The sequence below is a fragment of the Grammomys surdaster genome, unplaced genomic scaffold (genome assembly GCF_004785775.1).
Source record: "Grammomys surdaster isolate TR1022 unplaced genomic scaffold, NIH_TR_1.0 123437, whole genome shotgun sequence".
Lineage (NCBI taxonomy): Eukaryota > Metazoa > Chordata > Mammalia > Rodentia > Muridae > Grammomys > Grammomys surdaster.
In genome coordinates, this window is record NW_021618687.1 from 7642 (window position 1) to 17218 (window position 9577).

Sequence of the window (9577 nt, forward strand, 5' to 3'; positions counted from 1 at the left end):
ATCAAATTGGCTGGACACATGTAGTCAGGCTGCTGTATAACACACTCTTAGACCATGAGAAATTCTCACTGATTTCCAGCCTGCAGCCCATGAGGTCATCAGCCACAGGACAGCCCAGGTGGGATAGCTGGGGAGGATGAGTCCTCTTTGGCTGTTAGCACATAGCATGCCTTATGCCACCCTGCCTGGCATTATTCTTATCCTCCTCCTTCTCCTGGAGCTTGGATAAAGGTGAGGGCAAGGTGAAGGAGGAGAGAACAGGCCCAGAAGCTCTCCTTAGGACAGCAGGGAAGGAGTGAAGATCTTCCAGGCCTGGCTGCACACGTTTCAAGGCTTTCCCTTGGTGGTGGGAGCAGTCTCCCCTGGGTGACCTGTGTTGTAGAATCAGGTAGGTTGCCATCACCTCACTGAATTGAATTTTTGCTTTCTCAGCGACTGGATGATTTCTTCAGGCTTAAGCCCCGTGACTCTTGTGGTCCTGACAATGCTAGGGCTCTGGCGCCTGGAAAACTCTGTGTGGAAGTAGATTGCAAGCATGCCTCGCTGTCCCTGATCAAGGAGCACGTCATTATTTGGTTAACTGTGGGCCTCCTGCTGGGATTGGTCATCAGCAGCTTGACGATGACATTGAAAATATCGATGGAGACAAGGAGGAACGCTGACGTTTACACCTGACATTTACAGCATTGATCTGCTGCCTCACCTTCACAAAAGACCTGCCCCACAAAGGCAAAAGCCCAACTAGCATGAGGAAGAGGAGAACCTCTAAATTCCTGATATCGACAAGGCAGCCCTCATATTCCTCAGCTTCAAAGAGTTTGGGGCCACAGTAGGGCAGCGTGCCACATTAGAACAGCATGCCACAGAAATCCACCAGCTTCTGCCCAGGAATCACTAAGCAGCCCAGCCAAAATTGCACAGCTTGGTGTTCCTACTGCAGGCAATCAAAACATTGCTGGTCTTTATGTCTCTGTGGGCAATGTGATTGTTATGGCAGTACTGCACATCGGTCTAGCCTCCCTCTCCTCTAAAGACCTCCACTCGTAGATGTGTTATAGTAGCCTTCCCTCTGAGGTCTGCTGCATCTCCAGATAGGTGGTCTCTCTTGTCTGAACACATGAAACAGCTTGATAATGTTAGGATGGATAGGGATTTCATAATGCTGACTTCCCTGTGATAAGTGAGGCGTACTTCTTGGTATTCCTGAGAAGTTTTATGGCCACACGGTTCAGTGTGAGCTCATGATAAGCCACTTTGACCACTGAAAAGTTTCCTTTGCCCAGGATCATCATCATCTTCCAGTCAGCAGTGAACTTCTCCTGGATAGAGTAGCAGGCCTCCAGGTCCTGCTCCATGATCCTGCCCTCCTTGATATGGCTAGAACCAAACTTGCAGTAAGAAATTTAAAAAATAAAATAAAATCAGGCCCAAAAGAATGTTTATACCTACAAATTCCTATGTCAAAAAGGCAAGAAAATAAAGGTCAGAAATATGTCAGACAACTTAGTCAGGTCTTTGAATGCTTGGAAAGAGAAGAAAAAAAAGCAACTTTCAAAGGAGTAGACACAAACTTTGACATAGGTCAGGTTGGCAGGGACCAACTGCAAACTGAAAGAACACAAGAATCACAGACACTAGGAACTGCTCATAGGAAAGGACAACTTTCCTCTCAGCTGATCGCAACACACACTGTGAACAGAAGCACCCAGAAAATCAGGTTCAAGAGACGTGGATAAGACAACAGGCAGGCCAAACCCACAGGTCCAGGCTGGGGAGCTGGCTCTGCAGTCCTGAAGGTCTGCTACACCTGCAAAGGACCTGCATTTGGTTCTCAGGACCCAGGTCAATTCCCCAACTCCAGTTCCAAATCCTCCTCCTCGGGATTCCAAGGGCACCCATACAGCACCCTCAAAGGTACTGTATGTAACTTGAAATAGTGATAAAAATTATTTGATATAATTTTATTTCTATGACATTTGAAGGTCATAAAAGGCATCGGGCAACAATTCCCAGGAAGTGGAACTACAGGTGGTTGTAGTAAGAGTTTTAGTTTCTTTAAAACCCAGTTATGTTTGTGCATCTGGATGTTGGCATGGCAAGAGCAAGACACCAACAGACTGACTGTGTCACAGGGCTGCTTTCTAACTCTAACTGGTACTGTGTATGTATTCCCAGATGGTCAAGAAAAAGCATGAAACCAGTCTATCACGCCCTTTTTAAAGGCCACATGTTCGGCTCTGTAGCAAGTCTCTAGTGCTGTGAGGCCGCAAACCTTACTACTGTTATGTTGGGGTTGAAGTTTGAAGAGAGAGTTGTCAGAACACAGACACACACACCACACATCTAGACATGATCAACTTAGCTCTGCCAGCCTGAGGAGAGTCCTACAGGGTCAGCTGACAGACATGAGACGAAGAGAAAGTCAGGAGAGTCTCATAAAGATGAGCCCACGGTAATTATAAATTTATGAGAGTGGAGGCAGGAGGATCAGCAGTTGAAGTCATCTTTGTCTATACAGTGATGGAGAGGCCAGCCTGTGCTCCAGAAGACCCTGTCTCATAAACCCAAAAAAGCAAAAAGCAGAAGATAAAAGAGGAGAAAGGACTGCTTTTGGTTTCCACATGATCTTTGTTCTAAATGTTTCAAAAATTAATGGTCTCTGTTAGACAGGGGCATAGACACAAGTGAGTGTGACATCAGTGACTGAGGTGTGAGGGCTGTGGTCAGCCATTTCCATGCCCTTGAAGGTAAGCTGTTGTCACCTCCCACCAGAGGTCATCAGTTTTTCACCTTAAAGGGACCTCACAGGACCCACCCAGAACCAGCTACATGACAGATACCAAAGGCACTGAACTGCAGTTTAGCAGAGGTTAAGGAGGACGTGCTCTCTTAATGAAATGTTCATTGTCACCTGGAGGGAGCACCTATCTCCACATTCCACACTAAGCACTGGCTAGCAAGTCTAACAAGCTAGACCATCACACAATGAAAGGGAGAGACAGGGTGTCCAGCAATGAGCACCAAAGCCCTACTTGCCAGTTCTCTAATCAGACCTTTGGTTTTTGAAAGTCACAGAGCAAAGACCATTCCTCCTCAGCAACAACTTGGAAAACAGGAAGGCACCTGAAAGGGGCTGAGTTGCTGGACCATGAAGGTTCTGCTCCCCACTGCCTCTCCACTAACAGAGAAAAGATTAGGATTGGAGGAAGGAGTTTTATTCAAGCCAGACTTGGAAATTTGAGGAGCTTCTCCTTATCAGCATAAAGTCTCCTCTGTTTTTCCAAAGGAACATGTGTTTGGAAGGGGATTCTCTGGAATGCTGGGCGGACCATTCCAGCACTAGGCAGGTTTTGTTCCTGGACGAGTTCTTTGAGCACTTTTGCCATCAGAACTCAAGGGCACAGGCTTGATCCTTTGCTTCAACATCATTATTGCCCCCACCTCCTGTGCCTGATAACACACTAGCTTTAGTGCCACATTCACCTCCTTAGACAGAAGATACCCCATGGGATGACAGCTGCAGACAGAGGGACCCAAGTAGATGCAGGGGCAGGCTATGGTATGTCCCACCAAGGAAAGCTCTTCCTGGAAATACAAAATAAACTTACATTTATTTGTCCTTGAGTCCTTTCAGCTGCCCACTTCCATAGCTAGCATCAAAAGAATGGTACTGAGCATCGCCTTTGGTCCTTGCATGGTGTCGTGACTTTTGAACTGCTAGAAAGATCCTACAATAACCAACTAGGAGGAGGCTTTCTGCTAAAGCACAGAGACACGTTGGTGCCCCTCCTTAAGAGACCATCCAGTATGGCCTGTCAGTCCTTGAACAGGATGACTTGGTGTGACTTGGCCTGTACTTGAAAGGTAAGGCTCTGAACAAAAAGAGAAACAGGGAGGGACTTGGAATGAGCAGGGAAGAGGCAGTGTGATCAGGGGAGTGTGGTCGGAGTTCTTCATGTACATGTATGGAAGTGTCACTGTGAGATTGCTCACGTTGTGCAGTTAATATAAACTAATGTTCCAAATTAGTGAAAGGAATAAAGTCATGTAAAATAGGTCATTTTAAAACTGAGCAAAAAAAAAAAATCTAATTAACAATGAAAGTAAAAGTTGCCCCAATCATACTTCAAACTAAGAAAGGACAGAAAGAGAGAGTTCATTTAAATCCAGAAAACAAAAAAATCTGAAAAACAACTGAAACATAAAAATGTGGAAGAAAACTCACTATGTTCAGATTCAACAATTCACGAAGATGCAAGTGCAGTGGCTCCCCAGCTTAGCAATCCAAATGCTCTCCAACCAACCAACAGCTACTGCACTGTGAGGGCAGGAGGCAGCCTCAGCCAGAGCTGGAAATGGGCAGGTAAATGACACAGTGCTGAGGTCATTTCAAAGTACCTTTTTAATAAGCCATAGTATTTTCAAAGGATAGTGTGCAATGTGAGTTACCCAGTGAAGAACTGTCAATAGAAACGAGCAAAGAAGCATTATCGCCAGCTCAGTTTGCAGAATGCTCACCCAGTGTGCACAGCAGCGTGATTTGATGGACAGCAACACATAAACCAAGTGTGGCTGTGAGTTGTGGAGGCAAGAAGTTCGGAATTTCAAGGGCGTCTTCTGCACCCTCACACGTTCAGTGATAACAAGGGAGGTAGGAAATGCTGGAGACAGAAAAGAGGAAGAGAAAGAGTCAGAGACAGAGACAAGGAGACAGAGGAATATGTCTTAAAGCAGGGAGTGAAAGCAAGCCAATTATTAAAATTCCTGCCACTCAGGAAGCTGTGCCAGACTACTTCAAAGTTGTTTTCTTTTTTTTTATTTTGATTTTGATTTCATATGCACTGGTGTTTTGTTTGTATAGGGGTGTGAGATCCTCTGAAACTGGAGCTGCAGAAAGTTTTGAGCTGCCATTTGGGTGCTAGAAATTGCCACAGCCCTTCTATACTTAGAGAAGGGAGGAGATGTCAGGGGCAGCCCTGCTTACACACTGAAGGCCTAAAATCAACCATAGGCCTAAAATCTGCAATAGGCCTGTCATACATGTATACTAACACCAAGTCTTGGGTCTCAGTGGAAAAACACTGAAACAGATGGCTATAAGCTAATGTAAACAGGCAGCTTTTGTGGAAATCTACAAGCCTGAGTAGTCATAGACCTTGTAAATAGGTAGCCTTGGCAGACAATACCAACTTAGATAAGGTCAAGCGAGTCATAGGCAGAATCATAGTGACTTGTCCCCTGAACCTTCACCCAGCCGATACCCGGTTCTGAAGATATCTGTATTCCTCCTGAACACCCACGCTCCAGTGTCATTCCCTTCCCCACATCCTGCCTTTCTGTGTTTATAACCCCTGTGTGAGTGAATTACGATTTGAGAAAAAATAAATTATAAAAAAATAAAAATAAAAAAATAAACAGCATTAGGCCAACCCCCCCCCAAAAAAAAGAAAAAAAGAAATTGAACCCTAGTCCTGTGGAAGAACAGCCAGTGCTCTTAACCACTAAGCCATCTCTCCAGCCCAGACTGCTTCAAATGTAAGCCCAGTATGGGCTACGTAGTACCAGGCCACGCAAAGCAGAGATACACATAAAAGACCCCATCTCAAAACAACAAAAAGCCCTGCCCCTAGGGGTATTGTAGGTGTGGCTGCCATGTCACATGAAGTGGCAGAGGGGAGAGAAGCTGTCTATGCTAAGCATGTTGATCTATGAAGATCTGAATGGTTAGTAGCCTAATATCCCCACCCCACCCCACCCCCAAAAAAAGCTAGCCTGAGAAGACCACCACTCTGAGCCTGTCAGGCCTGGACAGGTTCCCAGGATGGAAAGCAAGCCAGAGACTGGAAGAACTCCACCAAGCAGGGCTGGGCCCAAGACAGATGGACACTCAGGTGTAAAGGAATGAACCTGAAATGACCACAACTCTTGTGTCATAGTGCTGGGACATGGAGCTAGTCTGAGGTGAATATCAGTCCAGTGGCCAGACCTGGAGAAGACACACAATACTCCAGATGACCCCTGCCAGGCACCATAATTCATGAACAGAGCAAAGCACTCATGAGACCACCTGAAATGACCCCTGACATTTACTAAGTAAGTGGTAGAGAAAAAAAAGAGAAAGAAAAACAGAGGGATGTGGGCAGGACCGAGAGAGGCAGGCACAGCCTGATCTGACTAGCTGGAGATGTTACCCGGAAACATGGTAGGGTCCTGTGCTGACACTGGGGACCACATCTGGGTCCAAGGCCCTGCAGCAGCAGGGATCTGTCACTACCAAAGGGAAGATGGATGTCCCTAGTCTGGCCTGCTATTGGGGACATATTGATGTCTGAGGGCTGTACAGAACTAGCCCCACCCTTCACCTGGGCATTGTGGGAGAGCTGGCCCTAGAAGCCTGAGAGCAGGACAGCTGACCACACTCAGAGCTAGCTACAGTACTCAGGGACCCAAACATGGCAGGAGTTGAGGGTTAGTTGTCCCTAGGGTGCTAGCATGGTAGATCTGGCCGTACCACCAGTGTCCTTGTGGTAGTGTTGTTGAGAGAGAGGTATACTCCTCCATACTTGGCCCTCACCATCTGCAGCAGGCAGCAGCCTTGGTCCTGAGGTCATGAAAGCAGGAGTGTTATACCTATCCTCCACCAGCTGGGGTACTTGGAAGAGCAATCCCTGCACCTCACCTGGAAAGCACAGTAGAGCTGGCCCTAGATGTGGGGATTGTGGGTGAGTCGGCCCAGAGGGCATGAGTGTGGCAGAGCTGGCCCTGCCTCTTGTCCGCTGTGCAGTGCCATGGTAAGAGAGAGATCCCTTTTCCTTGTGTTTGCCCTCACCATGGAGGCAGGGGGAGAGTTGGCTCCATGAGGCCACGAGAGCAGGAGAGCTGGCCCTGCCCCTCATCGTGGGAGCACAGTAGAACTGATCCTGATGGCAGGGGTATGGGTGAGCCAGCCCTGAGACTGTGAGGCTAGGAGAGCCAGCCCGGCCTCTTGTCTGTTATGCAGCAGTGACTACTTCCCTGGTCCCTAGTCACCTACAGCAGCCAGGAAAGCTTTCCCTGGACTCATGAGAGCAGGAGAGCTGTACCCCTGCCAATCCTCCCACTTGCTGCAACAGTCTGGAGAGGAGGCCCTGCAACCTAGCCTGGGCATCATAGTATAACTGGCCCTGGATGTCAGAGTTATAGGTGATCTGTCCCTGCTGTTTGTATGCTGGGCACTGGCACAGAAGAGGCAGACACACACACACACACCCCATCATCTGTGGCACATGAGAAAGCTGGCTCCAGTTATCAGTGGGATAACTGGCTATGTTTCTGACTGGCTGCAGCACTCAGGAGGGCAGATCTGCACTTCACCTGGGCAGCAGGGTAGAGATCGCACTAATTGTGGGGGCTTAGGGAGATCTGGCCCCAAGGGCATGAGCACATGAGAGCCCCCAGGTTGGTATCTTTCAGGCCCTAATCCAGGACTTTAATTTGGTCCACCCCAACATCTACCCCATCAATGAACTGCTGGAGTGGCAGGAAAGGGCTGGTCCTACAGGTCTAAAGTTACAGGATCTCCATGACTCAAGGCAAGAGCAGCATATCCAAGAGGAGCCCCAGTGAGGATCCAGACTGATAGAGCAGCAGAAGCAGAGGCTTCACACAGGACACGAGTCATTGCGATGAACACTTACAAGCAAAGAAGTGTGGACAAAAGGGAAGAAAGTGGAACGCCCTGTGAGACACTGCAGCTTCCACAAGAGCGTTTTGTCTGTTGCAGGGGAAGGCTGCAAGGGTGGAGGGCAGGTAAGAGTGAAGGAGGAGGTGGATGGGATTGGGGTGTATGATATGAATGAAGTTCTCAAGGAACCAATAAACCTTTTTAAATTAAAAAAAACAAGCAACAACATCACAACCAAATGACTGTTTAACAATGTGAATATTATTTCCAATATAAAAGAAATATGCCATGATTAAGGGGTGAAGGAGGTTAATGTTAGAACTGATCCAGGTGGCCTTCTTTTCTCCCTAGTGCAGGGCCATCTGCCTTGGCTTCTGAGAGGTGCCTGGTCCATGCTGCATGGAAGCGAGGCATCCAGGTGACCCACAGTGCTAACAAAGCTGGGATCACACTGCCAGCCCACCAACTGGAATCTCCTCAGTAGTAATAAGATTTCCCAAAGCTTGGCCTGCTGAGCTCTGTCAATCATCCACATCCATGGAAGAACTCTCAGGTGTTCTCAGTGTTATCGCCCTGTCTGAGTCTTCTAAGTCTTACCCACCAGGATGCTCCTGCAGAAAGGAGGTCAGGCCTTCCAAAGGCTGCCTGGGCCTTAAGTCGACTGTGGACCTCATCACTGTTTTTAGGGTGCATGCAGGTGCACTCTCACAGGATATGTTTAACTTGTGCACTTCTCCATGTGTGTCCTTGTGTACATGCACGTGTATGCTCAACTTTATGTGTGCATAGTGTGTGTCTACACGTGTACTTCAGTCTCAAATGTCATCTCACAGGTGCTGAACACCTTGACTTTTGGACACAGGGCTTTGCAAGGCCATCGGGGTTGAAATGCACCTGTCTAGCTGGATGGTGGTGGCACAGGACTTTAATCAGGAGGAAGAAGAAGGGGATCTTGGTGAGTTCAGAGCCAGCCTTGTCTACAGAGCAAGTTCTAGGATAGTCAGGGCTCCATATAGAAACACTGGCTCCAGAAACCATGAAAAAAGTGAGGTGTGTCTGTCTCCATCTTCGTGTGCTAGGTGACAATCATCAGCCAGCATGCTGGTTCTTCCCTTACACTCTGGGGATAAACTGAGGTCTCGCATGGGAAGCAGACACTGTATGCACAGTCATCGTCCCAGCCTTCTTGTGCTTCTAAATCTCTCCCAGGCTCCAGATGTCACTCTTGACTTGCAGCCCAGCCAACTCTCATTAGGGACCTGAGGGCCAGGAACAGCATTGAGGCTATGCAACTTCTTCCAGGGACATTTCCCTGGGCAGCCCAAGTGTGAAAGGTATTTTGTTCCTTATTATGGCAGGAATGGAAAAAGAAAGAACAAAATCATGTTAGGTAGGTATACCAGTGCAGGCCCCCCCCCTCCCCGCCCATTGTTGGTATGAGTTGAAGCAAAGATCCCAGCAAACCAGTGCACAGATAGGGTACTGCTAAGAGCCACCACAAGGGGGCAGGATGACATCAGTATTTGACTATAGCAGGGCCAAAAAATTGGGACTTGAGACTGGTCCCTTCAGATTGCTGGCTTCCCTGTCTGCCTGACTAAGACCAGACAAGTCTTCGCACTTTCTGAAACAAAGAGGGGCTAGCCGCTAGGCAGCCTCCCTGTCTGTAATTCCGATGTACTCTAGCTCACCTCATACTAAAAATGGACCAAAGCAATCTCTGTCTTTCACCCCTTATCCTCCCCTGATATCTCCCGTGTGCTGGGATATTTTTCTTTACCATTTGAGATTATAAAGTAGTTTCTGGGGTGCATGACACAAGTTACAGAATAAGGTTGCTGTCCACAGGTCCCAAGGAACCAAGTGTTTTCACTGAAGATGGGTCTTGTTCATGAGACTGTTGTGATTCTCAGC

At 47.7% G+C, this 9577-nt stretch overlaps 2 pseudogenes; one reads left to right on the forward strand and one right to left on the reverse strand.

The window, feature by feature from the left end:
* Positions 1 to 428: 428 nt before the first annotated feature.
* Positions 429 to 6896, reverse strand: LOC114636295 (annotated as a pseudogene).
* On the forward strand, positions 5620 to 5740 carry LOC114636296 (annotated as a pseudogene).
* Positions 6897 to 9577: the final 2681 nt, after the last annotated feature.